This window comes from Dreissena polymorpha, chromosome 10, assembly GCF_020536995.1.
Source record: "Dreissena polymorpha isolate Duluth1 chromosome 10, UMN_Dpol_1.0, whole genome shotgun sequence".
Lineage (NCBI taxonomy): Eukaryota > Metazoa > Mollusca > Bivalvia > Myida > Dreissenidae > Dreissena > Dreissena polymorpha.
In genome coordinates, this window is record NC_068364.1 from 10,705,847 (window position 1) to 10,730,013 (window position 24,167).

General features: G+C 34.7%; 1 protein-coding gene across 16 annotated transcripts in view; it reads left to right on the forward strand.

Annotated features, from left to right (window-relative positions):
* LOC127847484 (sorbin and SH3 domain-containing protein 1-like) overlaps positions 1–24,167 on the forward strand; it is a 379,963-nt gene that overhangs the window by 69,537 nt on the left and 286,259 nt on the right. The window contains exon 1 of one of the 16 annotated variants that reach the window (XM_052379438.1): positions 19,461–19,644. The exons of the other annotated variants lie outside the window; for them this stretch is intronic. The gene's annotated coding sequence lies outside the window, so the exon portion shown is untranslated. Of the gene's footprint in view, positions 1–19,460; positions 19,645–24,167 lie in introns of those variants that run through there. 16 annotated transcript variants of the gene reach the window in all.

Below are 24,167 nucleotides of genomic sequence, written 5' to 3' on the forward strand. Positions count from 1 at the left end.
ATGTATATGGCAACAATATGGAATTGGAACAGTGGTAGTGTATTTGGGCCTGGAATATAATTGCTTGTAAGTTTTAATAAACATTCTTCTAATGCAATTAGTTAAATAATGTTTACATGTTCAATAATTATTGCTTGATCTTTCTGCGCTGTTATACTAATTTGGAGCCGTTAAAGCTTCCGACATTGCTTCATCAAGTTCATGTCTGAATGGGAGTATTTTAGGAAGTTATGGACCATGGACTTAGAAATTTTCTATATTATAACCATTTTCTGGAGTTTTTAAGCAACCCTTCCTGATATTGATTGAGCTGATTTTTGGCATGTGAGTCTACCTACATAACTTACAGATGAAGTGTGAAATGCCTTCTGGTCTGTTGATTGTTGGCATGTGAGTCTACCTACATAACTAACAGATGAAGTGTGAAATTCCTTCTGGTCTGTTGATTTTTGGCATGTGAGTCTACCTACATAACTTACAGATGAAGTGTGAAATTTCTTCTGGTCTGTTGATTTTTGGCTTAGTAATGGGCCTTGGACTTAAAAAAAGTGATCCATATAGTAACTGTTGTCCAGAGGGTTTTTTACGCAAGGCTTTCAGATAATGAGCTGATTTTTAGCTCACAATGTGATTGCCTTTGTACATTGTGCGTTGTGGGGTGTAAACATTTGCCTTGTTTACACACTAGTGGTCATATTTATTGTCTGGTCTTCATGAATCTCCGTCAGATGATTTGTCCCATTGATATCTTGGACAAGTTGGAAAATGGTTCTGGTTGGTTGAAAAACATTGCCACCAGGGGCGGGACATTTTTCCTTATATGGCTATTGTAAAACCTTGTTAACACGCTAGAGGCCACATTTATTGTCCAATCTTCATGAAACTTGGACAGAAGATTTGTCCCAATGATATCTTGGAGGAGTTTGAAAATGGTTCTGGTTTGCTGAAAAACATGGCCACCAGGGGCGGGGCATTTTCCTTATATGGCTATATATGGCTTTAGTAAAACCTTGTTAACACTCTAGAGGCCACATTTATTGTCCAATCTTCATGAAATTTGGTCAGAAGATTGGCCTCAATGATATTTAATTAATTAATTAATAATAATTATGTTTGCTTGAAAAACATGACTTCCAAGGGGTGGGGCATTTTTATGCCCCCTTTCGAAGAAAAGGGGGTATATAGTTTTTGCACTGTCCTTCTGTCTGTAAGTCTGTCTGTCAGTCTGTCACACTTTTCGTGTCCACTCTCTAATTCAAATAGTTTTCATCCGATCTTTACAAAACTTAGTCAGAAGTTGTATCTAGACAATATCTAGGTCAAGTTCGAATATGGGTTATGCCGGGTCAAAAACTAGGTCTGGGGGTCGAAAAAACAAATCCACGGGAAGTGGAAAGCTTTAAATGAACATAATTATCTGACCTGCCAAATTATATTTTTTTGTGTTTCTGACAAACACATCGTGGTAAAAGGTCAAGGTCATCTTTCAAGGTCTAAGGTCAAAAAAACAAATCCAAGGGAAGTAATAAGCTTTAAAGGGAGATAATTGTTCAATATTGAACATAGCAACTTGATATTTGGCATGCATGTGTATCTCATGGAGCTGCACATTTTGAGTGGTGAATCTACAGTCAAGGTAGTGGCTTTTAATTATTTGCTACTAAAAATAGAGATTTGTTAGAGACAATTATTTTCAAGGGAAGTAATTTATATAATTATAAATCTCAGATTATATATGTCCTTACCAAGAATTTAAGTTCTTTTCACAGGTACTATACAGATTTTTTATTTTGATTATTTATAACTCAACTGATTGATTTGTCAACGTTTTTTTTTAATGATATAATTATCATTTCTTTCCTGTACTAATTTGTGAATGGTAGGGTTCATTACATACTTGTGGACTTATGTCCATAGATACATGATGAACTCTGGCTATGATCTCTGTGATAAACCATAGGCCCTGGTTGTCTGTGATATCTGACTCGCATACATGCCAGACGTCCCGATCTCGGCGGGACAGTCCCGCTTTTGGGCGCTATGTCCCGACGTCCCGATATGAGACGATTTGTCTCGACATTCGTAAAAAACGATGTAAGGTCTATAGGTTCCCAATAAAATTCGCTATTCAAGCTCTGTTTCGCTAACACTTACCACCGCTAATCCCTTTATTGCCCCCAATTAACAACCCGATTCTAAATCTGGTGTGTATTAGTGTTGTTTATGACACCTTATCAGCGATTTATCTGCTAATTATTGATTTTATCAGGCATTCACACCATGGTGGTATTCAAGATAGTGGTCGCTTATTGCTATCGATAGTTGTATTATAATGAAATAAATGTGTTTTTGGTCTTGTCTTTGTTTGAAACGGTAATTGTTTTGTAAAATTAACTCTACGTCATTAATGAGTGTTTTACATTCAATGTTTAGTTCCAAAATAGCGGGATAATCCGAATGTGCAATATACCAAAATCGCAACAAACAGTTCAAAAAGTGATACCCATCCTGTCTAGTGTAATTGTCATAAAAACAACGAGGTGCTATGCATGACAGTTTGAACCTACTCCAATTAAGCTAAAAACAACGAGGTGCTATGCATGACAGTTTGACCTTACTCCAATTAAGCCGCGACAATTGACAAGTAACAAACTGCGCATGGATACATTCTTAAAAAAACATCGCAACAAACAGTAAAAGTGGAACCCATCTTGTCTTAGATAGTTTACTGTAACCCGTACTTTCAGTGTACTGGATAGCCTCCCCTTCGTTAATGTTTGCCATTGAAAGTAATATAATGAGTATTGTTGTCGTAATGTTCCAGATTTTGTACTCTAAAAAGATGAATATTATCTTCGTTGTTTGCTATTGTCTTTTTTAATAAAACTGTTATTGTTATGTTTTAGATTTCATGCCTCATATCAGATGTTTTAGGTCTTGACTAAAAGTATCAAGAGTTTTTGTTAGTACTATACTGACTACAGTAAAGGTGGAATGATAGATCGTTTTAGGTGTCCTGCTTTTTGGTCAAATGTCCCGACAATTTTTATGGAATGTCCCGCTTTGGACCTAACAAATTCTGGCATGTATGCTGACTCGGTCATTTTTGACTGTCCCCCCCTGTTGGATTGGACAAAATCCAATGGAAGTAATAAGCTTTAAAGGGAGATGATTTCTATACCTGCCAAATGATAAATGTAAATTTTTTTTCAAAGCGGCGCAGTAGGGGGCATTTCGTTTCTGACGCACACATACACTACGCAACCTGTTATTTTTGCCGCAATTCTCGCATCACCGCAATTGATGCAACGTGACAAATCGCGGTGATTCCGAGCGACAAGAAAATTTGGGTGATGTCTCGGCGACTCCACGGTGACCGTCGCGCGATGTATCTCGCTGTGACGCAATCAGCGCGAATCACAGCAAATCACCACGAACCGCTGTGGTTCACCTTTTTAAGCGATTTTCTTTGAGGGTTACACTACATTACATGTACATGTAACAGATATGTATACACTTACCTTATACATTGCAATAATAAAGCTTTTGTTGTTGTTGTATACAATGGGCGTATTAGCTCAAATACTCCCGTTCCGACATGAACTTGATGAAGTAATGTCGGAAGCTTTAACGGCTCCAAATAAATATAACAGCGAAGAATGATCATGCAATAATTATTGAACATAACATGTAAACATTATTTAACTAATTGCATTAGCAGAATGTTTATTAAAACTTACAATCAATTATATTCCAGGCCCGAATACACTACCACTTTTCAAATTCCATATTGTTGCCATATACATGTAGCGTAGCACTTTGTAAATTGAAAGTTGCATAGTGTTTCGTCATTGGTCGGTTATAAAAACCTTGTTTCTCTATACATGGTATTTGATTTAGACAAAACTAATAATTTGGTATTTTACGAGAAATATGATTTAAGTTTTCCATTTAAACTTTGATCTTACCGTGTGTGTTTATTGACGTTATTAATTATGTTAATACTTATTTTTGCATTTCATTAAGAATTAAAACGTGTAGCCCTTTTGTTAACAGTGTTTAGCAAAATATTCGCGCCTTATGACATGGAAAATTGTTTAAGTAACACTTTCATTTAAAGGTTAAATGTAATCGGTAGATTACGACTAATTATTTGGACTAAATTATGCTATACTTATTTCTTTTCTGTTTCAGGCTCCAATGCGGATAACTAGTGTTACTCGCATTACTTTCCCAGCGTTGTACATACATTCTCAATGCTTGATAAGCCGGAAATAGGAAATACATTACTGTTCTATTTTTAAGTACATGTTATTATGACATCGTGTTATATAATATGTTGTTATTACATCATGACATTGCCTATATATTAAAGCCATTAAACATTGTGTTTGTTTTGCTGAAAAAAACGAGTATATCAACGTAGCACTTAGCGTTCGCAGAGTTCAATAAATTTGATGATGATGTATAATGTGCATGCATTCCTCTGGGTTTTCACGCCCAAAACAAAAAAAACCCCTCAACATTTGATTATTTCTTGTGTACTGTCCAGCGGGTGATAGTGTTTGTTCTAGTGTCTAATTGGCACTCTTTGTACGTGTTCAAACTGTGAAAAGATGTGACAATCACAGAAACAACAGGATGGCGCTGCCAATTAAGTGCGAGAATGGATCAAAGGGCATTGACAAAAAAAAAGTTTGTATATATTATTCTGCGATTACTCAGATAGTCTCTCACAACAAAAAAACTATACAAGTCAATGTATTATGTTTTACTTCTATCAGGAACGATACGGATACGGCGTGTTTGATTTGAAATGACTATAAAAGAAATATCAAATTGTTGGCGTTAAAACTGTTACAAAAAAACAAAAAAAACTATAATTGTTTTAAAAATACCAAAGAAACATTTAACTGAAATCAACAGAATTCAATGTTCTCTGCGCTACGCAGTTTGTGTAAAAAAATCAATACTTGCACACTCGTATACCTTGACCTTGTGCATTGCCGCATAATTTTAGCGCTCTTTTGTTAGTAAATATACATGATGACTATATTGGAAGCATTTGTTAACGTCATGTTAACATTAAAACATCGGAAGTGTGTTTCGTATTATAAATTATTATTCTCATTTGGGAATTTAACGGAACATTTATACTTATGGTATATTTGTTTTTAATTGTATATTAATTTGTTACAACGCCTTATGTGTCGAAAAAATGTTTTGATAAAATTATGCATGAATAGCACAATTTCCAGGAGGAAAACTTTTTTTACATAAAGGCGTATGACACAATACAAGGTTGTTTTTTTAATTGTATTGCATTCAATCTAAATTTAAATACGCTCATCCAATGAAAGCTGTGTTCCACATTATGCACTGTACTCTTTACACTTCTGAAAAATGGCGTGGTCATATGGTTGTGTTAATAAAATTTTCAAACATATTTACTGACATAAATGTTTAAGATTATTTTTTCGTAAGTGATGTTGCAATTATGTTGGACTATTTGATAATTGTGAACATTAGAAAAGTGTTATGTATACAGTTATCGATACGGTTCGGTTTATATGCATCAATTGGCGAATCATTGATGTCACCGATATTCACGGCGAATTGCAGCAAATCACCGCAAAATTGAGCGGAATCAGCGTAGAGATTATCTTGCTCTCGCGCGACGGCGGAGTGACGAATCATGTGAAATCCCGGTGATTTTCCACTTAAAAAGCAAACTGTTCGCCTTGACTCCATGAATTAGGCAACAATCACGGGTCGCGTAGTGTATCTTGTTCCTTATATGGCTATAGCAAAATCTTGTTAACACTCTAGAGGCCACATTTATTGTCCGATTTTCATGAAACTTGGTCAGAAGATTCATCCCGATAATATCTTAGAAGAGTTCAAAAATGATGGCGGTTAGTTGAAAAACATGGCTGCCAGGGGGCTGGGAATTTTTCCTTATATTGCTATAGTAAAACCTTGTTAACACTCTAGAGGCCATATTTATTTTCCGATCTTCATGAAACTTGATCAGAAGATTTGTCCCAATACTATCTTGATATCTCAGGTGAGCGACTTTGGGGCCTTGCAGGCCGTCTTGTTTTTTAATTTTGTCAATTACCAAAATGTGAAAAGGCCCCTTTAAATTGAATTCATTAATGCTAATCTATGAAAATGAATACTAATTAGTTTTCACAGCCATTTGTTACTTCGCAAAATACTTTGCCCAGTACCCTGGCATGCTTGGATTGTAGTGAATAATGAAATCAAGATGAATCCATATCAAATGCAACCTATTAATATTAACAGTACATCTAATAAAAGATGATTGCACAGAGTATCACTTCAAATTAGCAATTAATCAATAGCATGAAGTCTGTAGATTGGACTCATAAAATGGGTTCAAAATAGTGAAAACTGCATATAACAGGGGTCTAATTAAACAATAAATTTGTTACTCAATTTAAAAATGAATCAAATTGGGACCAAAGAAATTCGTGGAAATAAGAGGATTTCAAACTAATTGTCTATTAAATTGTAGAACAGCTAACCAGAGCTATTTTTTTAAATATTAATGGAGCTTTTCAAAATATTCTTATTGGGATCAAGTTTTTTTATTACTCATGATTATTTTATAACAAAACTAACATAATTTATCTTTCCATTCATGAATTGTGGAATCTTGTTCTGACAGAGGGCTGACATCATAATAAGGATGTAACAGAGAGATAGTGTTATCAGCTCCACAGCTGTTTGGCTCAAGATTGCCTGATAGTGCCCAGAATATAGTCCTGATTTATACCTGATACTGGATATAAATTTTATTTTAAAGTCAACTTATCTTCAGCTATACAACCCATAGGGTTTCTTAATGCAGTTCTCAGTGTATGTTCATAGAATGCCAGGAAATGTTTGGGTTCATTTTTTCATTGATCCTTTTTTTTCAACCCATGGTATTCAGGGATGTTCTGTTTGCTCTATTGATCCTGTTGTTTCAACCCATGATATTCAGTTATGCTCTGTTTGCTCTATTGAACCTGTTGTTTCAACCCATGGTATTCAGGAATGTTCTTGTTGTTCTATTGACCCTGTTGTTTCAGCCCATGGTATTCAGGGATGTTCTGTTTGCTCTATTGATCCTGTTGTTTCAACCCATGGTATTCAGGGATGTTCTGTTTGCTCTATTGATCCTGTTGTTTCAACCCATGATATTCAGTTATGTTCTGTTTGCTCTATTGAACCTGTTGTTTCAATCCATTGTATTAAGGAATGTTCTTGTTGTTCTATTGATCCTGTTGTTTCAACCCATGGTATTCAGGAATGTTCTTGTTGTTCTATTGACCCTGTTGTTTCAACCCATGGTATTCAGTGATGTTCTGTTTGCTATATTGATCCTGTTGTTTCAACCCATGGTATTCACGGATGTTCTGTTTGTTCAACTGATCCTGTTGTTTCAACCCATGGTATTCAGGGATGTTCTGTTTGCTCTATTGATCCTGTTGTTTCAACCCATGGTATTCAGTTATGTTCTGTTTGCTCTATTGAACCTGTTGTTTCAACCCATTGTATTCAGGAATGTTCTTGTTGTTCTTTTGATCCTGTTGTTTCAACCCATGGTATTCAGGTATGTTCTTGTTGTTCTATTGATGCTGTTGTTTCAACCCATGGTATTCAGGAATGTTCTTGTTGTTTTATTGATCCTGTTGTTTCAACCCATGGTATTCATGGATGTTCTTGTTGTTCTATTGATCCTGTTGTTTCAACCCATGGTATTCAGGGATGTTCTGTTTGTTCTATTGATCCTGTTGTTTCAACCCATGGTATTAATGGATGTTCTTGTTGTTCTATTGATCCTGTTGTTTCAACCCATGACATTCAGGAATGCTCTTGTTGTTCTATTGATCCTGTTGTTTCAACCCTTGGTATATTAGAAATGTTCTGTTTGTTCTATTGATCCTGTTGTTTCACCCCTTGGTATATTAGAAATGTTCTGTTGTATGTTCCCTTGGTGTGCCAGGAATGATCTTGTTGCTTAACTGAAAGATTGCTGTCATCATTCACAGGGATCAGAACACACATGGATTTTGATCACAATTAATATTGGTGATTTGCATAAATATGTTAAATTTGAATTTAAAAAGGTTTTCATAAATAAATCTTGTTAATAAGTTTAAGATGATGTTTATATAAAAGTCTGTTTTAAGGTTTGCCATTGAGTTATTCATGTAATTTGCATAGTCAAAATTAGTCTACAGAATTTTCCTCCCCTCAGACTTAACCTCAATCACACCCCTGCTTTGGTTTGCACTAGTTAAAATTCTTAAGAAAAATTGTTTTCAAAAGTTATTTGAAGGAAAGCACCACATTTAATTTAATTTCGTCATGCAATAGATTTTTGTGATGTAAGTGATACTGCAAAAATCAATGGAGAATGCTGACTGTTGCAAAGTGGCATTTAATGGTGATAATTGCGATGATTTTGAGAGAATGCTGACTGTTGCAAAGTGGCATTAAATGGTGATAATTGCGATGGCATTTAATGGTGATAATTGCGATGGCATTTAATGGTGATAATTGCGATGGAATTTAATGGTGATAATTGCGATGGCATTTAATGGTGATAATTGCGATGATTTTGAGGTGTTGTTACAAGTTATTTTTCGACCAAAGAACATGAAATGATTAACTGAATGTATTAATCACACTGTAAAGTGCTCAAATGTTTTATAATAATATGATCTTCATTGCCCTGATATAGCCTAAGTGTGGCAACAACTTTTTGAATTTGGCAAAAATAAGTGGCTGCAAGTTTTTAAAGCCCAAAGGAGACTCTGACAACCAATGACTTTCAATTGTGAACCCCTCAAAGTTACATGATCCAGCACCCCAAATAGCTTATCTTTAAAAGCCTGGTTTTGTGGCGTTGCCATGTTTCTTGATTATCCTGTTGTTTCTTTTCATGGTGTGGTTTTTTTCGTGTTCTTTGGTCGAAAAAGATTATATCATAAGTGGCAATTTTATAAGTTGTTTCAAAGTAGTAAAAATTGCTTGACTACACAGCATTTTATTTGTGGACTAAGTCTTAAAATATTTCACTGCTCCTTAGTATAGTTAAACATGATTGCTATTTATTTTATGATTTGTTAATTATGGACCCACAACTTTTTGTGATAAACAGCATATACATTTTAAAGTCCAATTTAACTGCTTTAACTGTAGATAATATATTACTAATAACCTGAAAAAATATTTCAGAGAACCTATCCCAGATATTTTGGTTTCTGAAATATGTGGAAGTTAGTGGAGCGGAAATGGCAGATAATGGAGTGTGAGATTATCATAGGGAGACTATTTTAGTCTTACCTGACAGAGCACCACTTGACTCCAAAATTACTGCTTCATGAGCCATTTCAAAATATGAACTATGTTTACAGGTAGATAAAGAGCTCTGTGGTAACAGATTCTAATGGTCCTGAAAGGGATGATGTTAAGTTCTACTTATACTGAGCTTTTCCAGAAGATCCATGTTCAACAAAGTTTCCAAGTTTGAGACTTAAGAATTACATTATGATTAGATTCACTGTGTTATTCAAATGTAGGCATGAACATGTTGGAGACTGCCTGGGTGGTAGAGCAGTTGTATTGCCTGATATACAACATGGCACAACATTTAAATGACTAGTACAAATACAGTTCAATTGCTTCTGAGCTGAAGAAGCAGTTTTGTGGTGTAATAATATGAAACTTGTAAAGAATTTCTGATACAATATTCTTTTTTGCATAGCTGTTCAACCCAGCTTTTCGCCTGAAATGACCTTTAAATCAGGCCAGCAGACCCAAATAAATACACTTCATTCCATTTGCTGATTTGAGCATAATCCCCTGGAACATTGCCAACATCACCCCATCTTTGTAGTAGAGTATGTAACAATCTCACAATTATACTGGTAAATTCCATCCCCAAGACTTTAAGGGTCAGTGCTGGATCAGTAAATCGTCAGGGGAAGACAAAATGTACTAATAATACACGCCTTAAGCCAGAATTTTTGTATAAAATGATTTTCGGACCTGCCGACTCCAATTTTTTAAGAAACAAAAATAAAAAATAACATAATAATCTTTTTTTTTTCGGATGCCAAAAGCTGGCTTTTAAACACAAAACGCTTGCCGGGTTTTAGAAAAAGTTCAAATGAGTTATAAATCATCATTATAAACCCAGTTTTAATTACCCACATTAATATGTGAACCTCCTTCATAGTGTACATGTGCTGGAATTTACCAACAGCTACGCCATCATTGTTTGTGCAAGAAGTTGAAGAACGCTACAACGCTTTCATCAGCAAAGTCTGCTAATTTCCCAATAATTATGCAACCGTCAAATGAAATCCTGAATGGAATCGATTTGTAAGTAAATATTTTATTATTTCTTTACAATTTTATAAAATTGATAGTATTAAAATGACTAAAAATTATTATGAAAGCAATAAGAAAAGAACGATTTTAATTTAACAGGTGCTCGCAATGCGAAACCCATTTATGCATATCAACTTTAAACATTCCATATTTTACGTGACAAATTTGTGCATATAATATGTGTTTTTTCGTTATTTTCAATGGGTACGAAACTTCGGTTTTGTTTTGAACTGGTTCGTACCAAAAGTTAAAAAATCGCAAAATCAACAGTTTTTAAAACTATTTCAAACCATGAATGTCCAAATAAAATAGTCAAGTTTATGGGGGTTATTATCGAATTATCAGCTCCTTTATGACATTGAACTATCAATTATGTTATCCTGGGATAAACTGTCACGAAGATCAATAATTATAACGATTATTAGGGACGCTATTTCTTTAATCAATACCATGACAAAAACACATGTATACTTGTTTCAACATGCATTTTTGTTTAACAGTTCCATTATTAAAATGTTCTGGGAACAATATATTTTAATTAAGATACCAACTATTTCTGAAATCAAAAGAAGGTCCTTCACTCGATGTACTATATTTTGGATATGTTAAAATTCGGACATATATAAAGATAGTGACATTTATGTGTTGATTTGTTGTATATAGTTTGTACAAATATGTTTTGTGTTATTTCAGACAACAAGAATAGATGGTGGCAATTATCCTGGGCTTTTCTGTCGAGAAATAGATGTGAAAAAAATATTCATTTAATTGAACCTGGAAATCAACAACCACAATTAACTAACAGAAAACCTTTTAACAAAAGGTGTTGTTTTTAGAATTTGTGAAATTTGATAATAAACAGAAGTATATCATGTACAAATGACCAAATGTATAAACTCTTTAACAATTTGAATTGAGATACTTTATTTTCTGATGTTCGATTTATTTTTCCTTTCAGATGATATATATTTGTGTGATTCTAGGTTTTAATAAATAATTCTGAAACATTTATGCAGCATACTGTTACATTATTATTAACGTTATATTATGTTGGTTATCTGGTTTATCAAGTGGAAAAAATGTTATTTATATAAAAATAAAGCTTTTAATATTAAGACTTATGAAGGTACTTATTGTTATTTATGTATTAACATACTTCTCAGAGTAATAAAAATATAGTAAATGCCATTATTCATTAATGTAGCAAGGTTCCTTAAATGATTGTCCTTATTGATTAAGTTTGAATTACGGGCGGTTTTCACACCGCGATAAAGTGGCGACAACTTTTTTGGGGCCAGTGAAACCCCTGAAAAGCGTTTTATTGTGCTATTTGTATTTGTCTGTGGTATTGATTTTTACTGGACAATAAACTAAATATGTTTCTTTTAAACATCAATAGCTTATTTGTTGTTTGTTGAGATAAAGTATTTTTAATGCAACATATGGATTCCTTGTGAAAAAAAAAACCCATAGAGATGGCAAGTTTCAACCAAATGAGACAATTAAAACAAAAAAATAAATTCAAATGATAGAAAAAAAACCTTATTTTGTTCCACGCACGAAGTCCGCAAAACGCACAGGTACTATGACCAAAATGCTAAGCAAAAAATCACCAAAACGTTTATTATTGACAATTGAAAAAATTGCATAACTTTTGAACTAGTTAAGATATTTTTAAAATTCAAACTAATTTAAAAACTGCACATCAAGACCTACAGTCTGATTATGATCATTTTGCACATCAACATGTTTGATAAAAATCACTGTTGTTGCTTAGTAAAAAGAACTTTATACCATAACATTTTTTAAATGAGTGCATATTTGGTCACCCATCTTTTTTAGCTCACCTGATTGCTCAGGTGAGCTTTTCTGACCGGTCTTTGTCCGTCGTGTGTCCGTCTGTCCGTAAACATCTGCTCGTAAACAATCTAGAGGCCACATTTCTTGTCCCATCTTCATGAAACTTTGTCAAAAGCTTTGCCCCAATAAAATCTCGGCCGAGTTCGAAACTGGGTTGTGCCGCGTCAAAAACTAGGTCACTAGGTCAAAAAAAAAGAAAAACCCTGTAAACATTGTAGAAGTCACATTTTATGTTCAATCTTCATGTTACTTTGTCAAAATGTTTTTCTTAATGATATCTTGATTGAGTTCAAAAGTGGTTTCTGTGTGTTGAAAAACATGGCCGCCAGTGGGCGGGGCAGTTTTCCTTATTTGGCTATAGAGAAACCTTGTAAACACTCTAGAAGTCACAATTTTTGCCCAATCATCATGAAAGTTGGTCAAAAAATTGGTTTTATTGATTTCTTGGACGAGTTCGAAAATGGCCGTTATGAGCGTTGTTTTAGTGTTCCTGATTCTGATAAAGTATCAACTGAACTGAATGGTTACCATGCTGAACCAAGTATCAAATTGGACAAAAATCCACTTCAATGGTGGAATTCCAACAAGAAGAAATACCCACAATTAGCACACATCGCCAAGAAGTATTTAATTACTCAAGCAACTTCAGTTGCCAGTGAGCATGTGTTCTCCACAGCTGGTTACATTGTGTGTGTGCAAAGATCCTGCATGAAAATGTTGATATGTTGCTCTTTTTGAAAAAGAACTTAGGGATTTGACTAGTATAGAATTGTTTACACTGAAGTTTTGTTATAATTTAAATTAAGAAAGTATTCACTTTCCCCAGTTTTCTAGTCATCTTTCATCTTATATACGTCTTAATAAGGTTGATATGGTGAGATAAGATCTTGTTTACAGTTTGATACATCAAGTTACATTTTTTCACAATTAGTGTAACAAAGTTATGAAGGATTTGTTTTTAACCAGTCTATATTTAGCCTTTTTATTTTGTGTGCTTAATTTAAAGAAAATAATACCAAATATCGAAATAAGATAGACCTCTATTCCCATGATCTCTAGTCATTTTGATTCTAATAGATACACCTTCATTCTTATAGAGAAAGCACATCATAGCAGTGTTTTTTTATTGAAAGAGTTATTTCAACTCATATACAATTTATTTTGCTAAACATTGTCTTTATATATCCCATAATTGAGGTTTTATCAAGCTTAAAATTATAATGAATTTATGTATTACTATAAAGAATGCGGTAATTCTGCATAAAGAATACTTTTTTGTGAAGTAATTTAGTCTTATTTCACAACGGTTATTTGATAACATGTATCTGATGTGTTTAGCCTTAAAGAAAATAAATGTTTTATTGTAGTTTACAAAAAAAAAAAAAAAAAAAATACCCGACCCGACCCGAAATTACCCATACTTTCAAATTTTGACTCGCCGACCCGACCCGAAGACAATTTTTGACCCATGGGAGCCCTACACTATATAGTTTATCATGTCAAGGGAAGTAACTGCAAATGAAAAATTATGTTGAATTGACAGAGTTGTCTCCCTTCTAAAATATTTGTTTTAAGCACAAGAAGATTAAGTGGAATTAATTATAAATGATAGTTTTACATTCTGGAAGATAGCAAACTTTTGAATATGTTTTTTATTGTTTGATGATTCTGTTCAATATGGCATTCTTTTGTCAAACAATTAAAGCGAGACTATACGATTTTAATATGTGTTAAATTGTAATATATTGATAAATACATGTTACAATAACACAAAATAGGTAAGATATTGAAGACGAATTTCATAAAATGCAGCAAAGACAAATTAGCGCCCCGAGCTGATGGTGACGAAGATATTTCGTACATATTTTCCTACAATAACAGAAGAATTCGTCTTTTTATTAGGATCGGAGTTAGTGTTCGTGTGTCAAATGAATAGACATCGCTGCAGGAATTTAAAAACAACCATTAAACTAAATTAAGATTCACATTGTACAGGCATGATATACATTCTAGCGAATTTGACTGTACAGAAATTTTAGATTTCAGAATTAAATATCTCGCTTATTTCACATTTTTCGACACATGTTCTTCCTAAGTTTTATTTTAAATTATATTGAAATGTATGACCTTGTTAACACTCTAGAGGTCACATTTATTTTCCGATCATCATGAAACTTGGTCTGAAGATTTGTCCCAATGATATCTTGGATGAGTTCAAAAATGTTTTTGTTGCTTTAAAAACATGGCCACCAGGGGCGGGGAATTTTTCTTATATGGCTATATATGGCTTTAGTAAAACCTTGTTAACACTCTAGAGGCCACATTTATTGTCTAATCTTCATGAAATTTGGTCAGAAGATTCATCCCAATAATATCTGGGATGAGTTCAAAAATGATGCCGGTTGGTTGAAAAACATGACCACCACGGGGGCGGAGCATTTTTCCTAAGGGGGGCAGTTTTCTCATTATGCCCCCCCCCCCCTTTCGAAGAAGAGGGGGTATATTGTTTTGCTCATGTCGGTCCGTCCACCAGATGGTTTCCGGATGATAACTCAAGAGCGCTTATGCCTAGGATCATGAAACTTCATAGCTACATTGATCATGACTCGCAGATGACTCCTATTGATTTTAAGGTCACTAGGTCAAAGGTTAAGGTCACGATGACCCGAAATAGTAAAATGGTTTCCCGATGATAACTCAAGAACACTTATGCCTAGGATCATGAAACTTCATAGATACATTGATCATGACTCACAGATGACCCCAATTGATTTTCAGGTCACTAGGTCAAAGGTCAAGGTCAGGGTGACCGGAAATAGTAAAATGGTTTCCAGATGATAACTCAAGAACGCTTATGCCTAGGATCATGAAACTTTATAGCTACATTGATCATGACTCGCAGATAACCCCTATTGATTTTCAGGTCACTAGGTCAAAGGTCAAGGTCACGATGACCCGAAATAGTAAAATGGTTTCCAGATAATAACTCAAGAACGCTTAGGCCTAGGATCATGAAACTTCATAGGTACATTGATCATAACTCGTAGATGACCCCTATTGATTTTCAGGTCACTAGGTCAAAGGTCAAGGTCACGATGACCCAAAATAGTAAAATGGTTTCCGGATGATATCTCAAGAACGCTAAGGCCTAGGATCATGAAACTGCATAGGTACATTGATCATGACTCGTAGATGACTCCTATTGATTTTCAGGTCACTAGGTCAAAGGTCAAGGTCAGGGTGACCGGAAATAGTAAAATGGTTTCCAGATGATAACTCAAGAACGCTTATGCCTAGGATCATGAAACTTCATAGGTACATTGATCATGACTCGAAGATGACCCCTATTGATTTTCAGGTCACTAGGTCAAAGGTCAAGGTCGGGGTGACCTGAAATAGTAAAATGGTTTCTGGATGATAACTTAAGAACGCTTATGCCTAGGATCATGAAACTTCATAGGTACAATGATCATGACTCGCAGATGACTCCTATTGATTTTCAGGTCACTAGGTCAAAGGTCAAGGTCACGTTGACCTGAAATAGTAAAATGGTTTCTGGATGATAACTCAAGAACGCTTATGCCTTGGTTCATGAAACTTCATTGGTATATTGATCATGACTCGCAGATGACCCCTATTGATTATCAGGTCACTAGGTCAAAGGTCAAGGTCACAGTGCCAAATAACGTAATCACACAATGGCTGTCAAGGTCACGGTGACTCAACTTAGAAAAATGGTTTCTGGATGATAACTCAAGAATGCTTACGCCTAGGATCATGAAACTTCATAGGTATATTGATCATGACTCGCAGATGAAATAATGATGAAACTAGACCAGGATGTTTGTCTGGACAATATCTAGGTCAAGTTTGACATTTGGTAGAGATTGAATGGACCGAATCCTCTCAGGTGAGCGAACAAGGGCCATCTTGTCCCTCTTGTTGTTGTTTTTTTCCGTTCGCCTGCCCGACACTTTTAGACAAAAAATCAGAAAATCATTTTAATAAAATTTTTTGGCCTTATGTTGATAACACAGTGTTGCTGCTTTCAAGATAACATGAATTTTAGCTAAATAAATGAATAAAAACCGATTGGTAAATACAATTTGTCTTGCACTTTGAGACAAAACTAAAGAACTAGTATAATGTCCATTATAGAAGGGAAATCGTTTAATTATCTAGCCACACATGCATGCCATACACAGTCAGTCTGTCTAAAAATCTTTCCTGCAAGCCAGACTTGGCTTCTGACATTTTACAGTTTGCTATAAATAACACAGTGAGACTTCAATTTGCTATCAGAAAGTATGTTGGTTTGATGTTCCATTTACAAGATGCAATGATATTATTTAAGACCTGCATCATGCGAAAATGGAACGTATGCAATATCCTGCCAACGTAGCTCCAGTCCAGCCTGCACATCCGTGCAGTCTTGTCCTTACTAAGGAACATACTTAGGAGATACCATGAAACCTTGTGTGCTTTTTAAAGCTGAAACTGTAGATCCTGATCAGACTGCACAAGTGTGCAGGATTGGCTTGAGCTAAGCTGGCTGCATTTGCCAAAAGACTAATTTTTGCATGACGGGGATCTTGCAGTGTTATTTTAATATGTGGAAAGAAAACTGTGAAATATCAAACATTACGATGAGGAAGAAACGTTGTAAATTTGTATCTACGTACACTATTTTGTGCTTTAATATACGTGCACTTCACGACAAACATGTCATGCGCGGATGATGCTACCTTTATACAATACTTAAACCTTTGTTTTTAATATAATAACTTAAGAAAAGTAAATTGTCTGCCTTTATTTCAAAGTCAGGATAATTATATACCTGCAATATCTTTAAAAAAAAGATATTTCTTGTTTATATTTTTAAGGCCAATTCACACTGTCAGCGCCTTTGCTTTGATTGTCTACAATTTATGGAATCAGTTTGGTAAAATGTGAACTTTCCAATGTAGGCATCTGTATGGTACTTGCAGTATCTGTATGGTACTTGCAGTATCTGTATGGTACTTGCAGTATCTGTATGGTACTTGCAGTATCTGTATGGTACTTGCAGTATCTGTATGGTACTTGCAGTATCTGTATGGTACTTGCAGTATCTGTATGGTACTTGCAGTATCTGTATGGTACTTGCAGTATCTGTATGGTACTTGCAGTATCTGTATGGTACTTGCAGTATCTGTATGGTACTTGCAGTATCTGTATGGTACTTGCAGTATCTGTATGGTACTTGCAGTATCTGTATGGTACTTGCAGTATCTGTATGGTACTTGCAGTATCTGTATGGTACTTGCAGTATCTGTATGGAACTTGTAGTATCTGTATGGTACTTGCAGTATCTGTATGGTACTTGCAGTATCTGTATTGTACTTGCAGTATCTGTATGGTACTTGCAGTATCTGTATGGTACTTGCAGTATCTTTGATGATCTTGATTGCCATGAGGCATCAATCCTGTTTGAACAAAATACATATAAACATAGGATAGTCCTACATCAATTATTACTTTATCAAGCATATTTCTACAACTGTATTAGCAATTCCATCCTTCTAGTACAGTCAGGACATATATACAACTGTACTTAGTTGTAGTTTGTTTTGCTACAGATACTTCTAGTATGAAACTTTGGGGCAACTGTCATGCCTACTCTTCATGTATATATACATTGGCCATCAGCAATGTGACGTCTTGGTGGCATTGTAGGTATAGCATGATGTAAGAATGTAACGGCTATGTTCACGCCATGATCATTCACACAATACATCTTAGTTCCCAGATCACCTTGAAGAACAGTAAAATCTGACGTAGATGGCCTTTTTCCTGTGAAGCAACAAACATGAATAAAAAAATGAGTCACAAACATTTTTATATTGTGAAAAAATTATATGAAACCTTGCCAAATCAATGCAAAGTTTAAAAACACAAACTAAGAAATGTCTGCAATTTTATTCAAACAAATTTATTTTTGACCAAAACTTTTTCTAACCCGTCCATATCAACCGGTACTGACTTATTGTTGTTTTAACAAAGGCCCCTCAGTCTGTAAGATTATAGAGTGGTAGTTTTCTGGAAAAAAAAGGTGGCCATTTTGATTATTTACGATTACATAACAAATTTTTCGCAGTTTAGCAGCCAGAATAGCTTTGTATCAACGTATAAGGCACACAAGCTTTTTAATTTGACATTTAGCGGTAAAACACTGTGCGTTATACGTGGTAACTTATGGTAGGCAAACATAAAACTCTGCTTATAATTATCTCAAAATGTAAATGTTCAACTTTTATTTTCAAAATCAGAATAAACACTGAATATCTTTTTAAAGATATTCCTTGTTACTCATATCATAACTTGAATGTTTACCTTAAAAATATAGAGGTCTAGTTTTAATCTGGAATCTTGTGTGTCCAAAAACTTGGTCACTAGGTCAAATCATAGATGAAATTTAGTCAAAGCGTTTTAATCTTGGACATATTGGTTCAGAATGTTTTTCTTGACAATTGAAGGCAAGGTTTGAATCTGGGTTATGTTTTTTTTCTAAAAATAAGTTACCAGATCAAGTTTGGGTAATTGTTTTCCCATAGACTATGGGTAGCACTAAATGGCCATCATGGCTCTCTTATAATATGGAAATTAAATGTACTGGATATTTGAATACCAATTAATGCACACTCCTCAATAAATCTTTATGAAACGTCATCTATTAAATAAAAGTTCATAAATATCATGCTCAAGAATTTAATGTCAATTTTCCATTTATTGAAATATGATGGATTTTGATTCTCTTTTCTGTAATTGATGCATGTATATGAGTTAAAAGTTTGCATGCCATTTAGTTATCCAGCACAATTACATTTCCCCAATAAATCTGTAATGTTCAATTTTACTGATGTAAAATCTATATAATTATGACATCAAATTACCTTTTCATGGCTACGCATTTATACAAATCTTTTTCAAAAGTGATATAAGACGTCTTATAATGCCCTCAGAAGTAAAAACAATAAATCTAATTTCACATGTAAACGAACTAGATGGCAAAGTGTTAATGGAAATTAATTTGAAGAGGGCAAACAGAAATCCAACTGGTTCTGGTGAATTCTGTGCAATGATTCTAAGGTAGAAAAACCAGTCCAACGTGGCTGCCTGCAATTGGTGCCTTCTTTGCAGCACAGAGCTCTAAGGGGAGAATAGGCTAGGAAAAGAACAACTTACAAGTCGTTGTGGTTTTACTTTGGGAAAACTTTCGTATTAGTATTTTGATTTCGCTGGAAAGAAAAGGAATATTCATTTCCCAAGTTGCTGTTTAGTATCTTAATTGTGTGTGTTCTGCATTAGGCTGGATTTTGCAGTGCTTTGAAGGTATTAAATTAGTATACCTGGTATACAAATATTGTTTAAAATATAGCTTAAATTACTTGGGAAGGATTATTTCAGCTGCACAGTAGGCAGCTGTAGCAGGTAAGTAATTAGGTTATAAAGTGATGATGGCTGCTGTGAAGTCATTAAATCAGCCAAACATGTGGTCAGCATTACTGTGTGCCTGTATGATAATGATGGTGTTAGTTGTCTCATCATGTGATGGTACCCCCATCAGGGAAAGCACTCTGTGCACAAGATGAACATGAACATGTGATCTGTGAACTGCTTGGAATAATTCTTTATGGACATATTTACCTTGTTGACTCATTTCAGAGTTAATGTGATATGATTTAATGAAAGTTGTTTGTATACTTAATGAGTTAAGCTAATATGTTGTAAAACAATAAGCAAAGTAGCAAATATAACGTTATGTTTGGTAAGTAACAACATTGTTAGCAAGTGAAAACTAATAATCAAGATTGTCATAGCTGTTTGTTTATTTTGAAACATGTATCTGATATCTATTACATGACAAAATCCTGCAATAGATCTGTTGGACATGTCTGTATATCCATCCATACAGGTCATACATAGACGGGGGTGGGGGGGGGGGGGGGATTCGTTTGAAAGGGCGATCAATTGAGCATGACATGAACTTATTCGATAAAGCTTCATTGTCTTTCTGGAAATTTGCGCTTGGTACCAATTTTTCCTGGTATTGTATTTATTTCTGATTGGCTAGCAGATGGCTAAACATGAACCGTAACTGACGAAAAATTGTCGCTTCTTTCTGAAAATCGTACCAGTCAATGAAACTTTGCACATGTCCGCCATCATGAAATATTCTTAGCGATGGATTAGCAAAGTAAAGCAGTTCAATAGCATGTTGTAAAGCAAATGATATATTGATTATGTATTTGCTAGGTAAATGTTTTTCATTTCTTGACAGCCAAATCATATGCACATTTTATTTCATGTTCAAAACACATACATCTTTCTGATTGTCCTTTTCATATACAGCATTTTTCGCAGATTTAATTTATATTTGACGTCCTTAATAAAGAAACATAGAATAACAAAAACACATTCAGTGTTACGGGTGGTCTGATTTATAATATCTCCCATAGTATTCACCAGAAATTGAGGGCTCGAGGGGGGGGGGGGGGTGGCACTGCCCTTTATCTTCATTGGGGACCTGCGTTCCCAGACCCTTCGACCTAATTTTCCAGATTTTTAATTTGGGACAATCAACTGTGAAAACCTTATTCTGGGCCACGACATGAACACACAGAGTACAGCAAATGTATTAAGAATGAATATTTTAGATACATTCATACTTTGCATATTTGAACAAGCACTTACTTATATAATTGAGAGATTAACAGAGGCTTACCTAAGTTGAAGGTTGATTACAATTTCATTGACTGCAAACTCCTTAAGGGCTCACACACAGAGATTGCGCATAACCGCAGCCAACTGATCAGTTTTTACAGATGTCAAAGGTTGTGAGGGTTTTTAATTTATAAGGAATATTTACATGGAAGGGTAGGGTTGGGTGTGTGAGCCCTTATGGAAATATTTTGTTTACCTGTATATTTATAAATTACAAGATTAAATGGTAACCAGTAAATGGTAAATAGTGATGTATAGAATTTAAAATCCGTTTATCAAAAGTAAATATTTTGCAATTGTTGTATAGCATGTTGTGTTTTACCGGCTACAAAGTTTTCTGTCGTATTGCGAAGATGACATACAGTGTTACCCACATTTATTTCTTTTGGAATTGTCCCCCTTTCCGCTGGAACTGAGGTCTCTGATGGTATCTCTGGTACTGCTCCTTGGTATTGCTCCTGTTGATGGTATATGTTCTTTGAACGACATATTTTTTGTAAATATTTGGTTTGCATAGCCTAAAAAAGCCTCCTTGTGTGCTGCTTAATGGTTTCTTCAAGCTTGTCAGCAAAAAGCAGTTCTGCTGTTGAATCTAGTTTTGCTATTAACTTGTACTTTACATTCCTGCCTGGTATGGATGTTTTCCTTAAACGCTGATGTGAGAAGCTTGAAAGCCTCAGACAAGTTTCCCTTTATCATGGGAACTGCCATTTGTGCCAATGATGAAAGGCAACCTTTGTAGTTCATAGTCAGTGGACCTAGTGTGTGTCTTTAATTGGTCCCACAAAATCTTGTCAACCATGGGAATTTGTAAAGGTTTGACGTTTCTTGGCTGCTTGTGCCTGTTTTGAAGCTCTTTAAATTAATGTTTTCGTCATTGTGCTGGCTAGTAAAAGCCTTGTTCATTATTCTCGCCAACTTTTCGTCAATATCATCCCCTTCTTTAGAGACGTTCGCAAAAAACTCGTCAGCTGATCAAACAACTTGGTGGAATTCTCAATATTTGAATTAATTTGACCACTTGTCAAAAAATCGTCTAAATCACTGTCCAATTGATCAGTGTCTTTAATGGGCGTGTCCATCTTTTGCTTTTTGCCTTTCAAGCTTTCATCCTTACATTGGATGGATACATTCATTGTGCTCGGATTTACACTCAAATTGGATTTCATCCTGAATAATGCCTTTCAGGCTGGAATTTAGGTCATCTTTTATTCCACTTATTTGCATCGAAGTAAGTTGAATCATCTTTGTATTTTATTTATTTTATGCTTTCTGATGGTTTATAGAGAGATATTAGTGAATTAAAACTGATATTTCACTGTTTCAAACAGTGAAAAATAACAGTGAAAATTATTGATAATTCTTATTGTTTTACTGGAACTATTTTTATGCCCCCAGATCGAAAGATCGGGGGATATATAGTTTTTGGCCTGTCCGTCTGTCTGTCATTGTGTCAGTCAGTCATTGTATGTGTGTGTCACAAAACTTTAACCTTGGTTAAACTTTTATAACTTTTGCAATATTGAAGATAGCAACTTCATATTTGGCATGCATGTGTATCTCATGGAGCTGCACATTTTGAGTGGTGAAAAGTCAAGGTCAAGGTCATCCTTCAAGGTCAAAGGTCAAATATCATTGTATTTTTCGTTCCTAAAACTTTAACCTTCGTTAAAGTTTGGTCATAACGTTTTGAATATTGAAGATAGCAAATTGATATTTGGCATGCATGTGTATCTCATGGAGCTGCACATTTTGAGTGGCTAAAGGTCAAGGTCATCGTTCAAGGTCAAAGGTCAAATTTATGGCTTCAAAGCGGCGCAAAAAAGGGCATTGTGATTCTGACAAACACATCTCTTGTTATAGATATCTTTGGTTTCCCTATTGTGAACCCCAATTTTACCAAGGGCAACTACTCTGCATTGAATGTTTATGAAAACATACTGATTAGATTCCTTTGAACATACATGTAATGATATGTCGGGGCGAATGGGGAATTATATTGCCTGACATGGCAAAAATACAAAAATAATCATTTGGTAGCATACAATAAAAAGAAAAATGGTTGGATTTGGTGGAATATCGATTTAAATGCACTCGTAATGATAGAAAAAAAATTGTTTTCTATTTTCACTCGTGAAGACAATTTTTCATATTTGAGCTTAATAATGGATTTGAATGCAATAAATGTTTATACTTGCACAAGTATTATTTGTCCTATTGTATTTTGCCTGGTAAATACTAATTGTATCAAACTTTTGATGAACTAATTGTGATACGGAAGTTTACAATATCCCGCTGTGAAATGTTTCTATATAGAGAAATACATTTTTTCAGACATACTTTGTAGTAGAACTAGTTACATGTGTATTAGTGCCAATGAAATCCGTCTTGAACTGTTTCCAGCTGAACAGACTGTTTGTCTATGTGCTGCTGTTGACAACATTTACTCACCTACTGTATTAAATAATATCAAAAGCAATCATCCTTGTAGGAAACTAACTCGAAGACCTACTATATAAATACGTTCTTATCACATGATTGTCATAATGCTGTTTGAAGTTCATGAAAAGCATAAAATGAGTTAGCTGGTCTTAAAATTCAAACACTTTGTTGATATATTTATACCCCCATTACTGGTAATGGGGGCTATATAGGAGTCACTTTGTCGGTCTGTCTGTCGGTCTGTCCTGAAATTTCATCCGATCTTCACCAACCTTGGTCACAAGTTGTATCTAGATGATGTCTAGGTCAAGTTTGAATATGGGTCATGCCAGGTCAAAAACTAGGTCACAGGGTCACTTAGTGTGTTTAAAACGAAAGTTAGGCCGGACCATAACTATGTCATTTATCATTAGATTTTAAATGACTTGGCACATTTGTTCACTATCATGGGACAGTGTGTCATGTGAAAAAAGTATGTTGATATCTCCAATGTCAAGGACACACTTGGAGTTTAAAGGTCAAATGCTTGTCCGGGCCATAACTTTATCTTTTATGGTGAGATTTTAAAATCATTTGGAAAATTTGTTCACCATAATTAAACGGTGTGTAGCGCAAAAGAATTACGTCGATAACTCCAAGGTCAAGGTCACACTTTGAGTTCAAAGATCATAAATTAGCTTGTCTTGGCC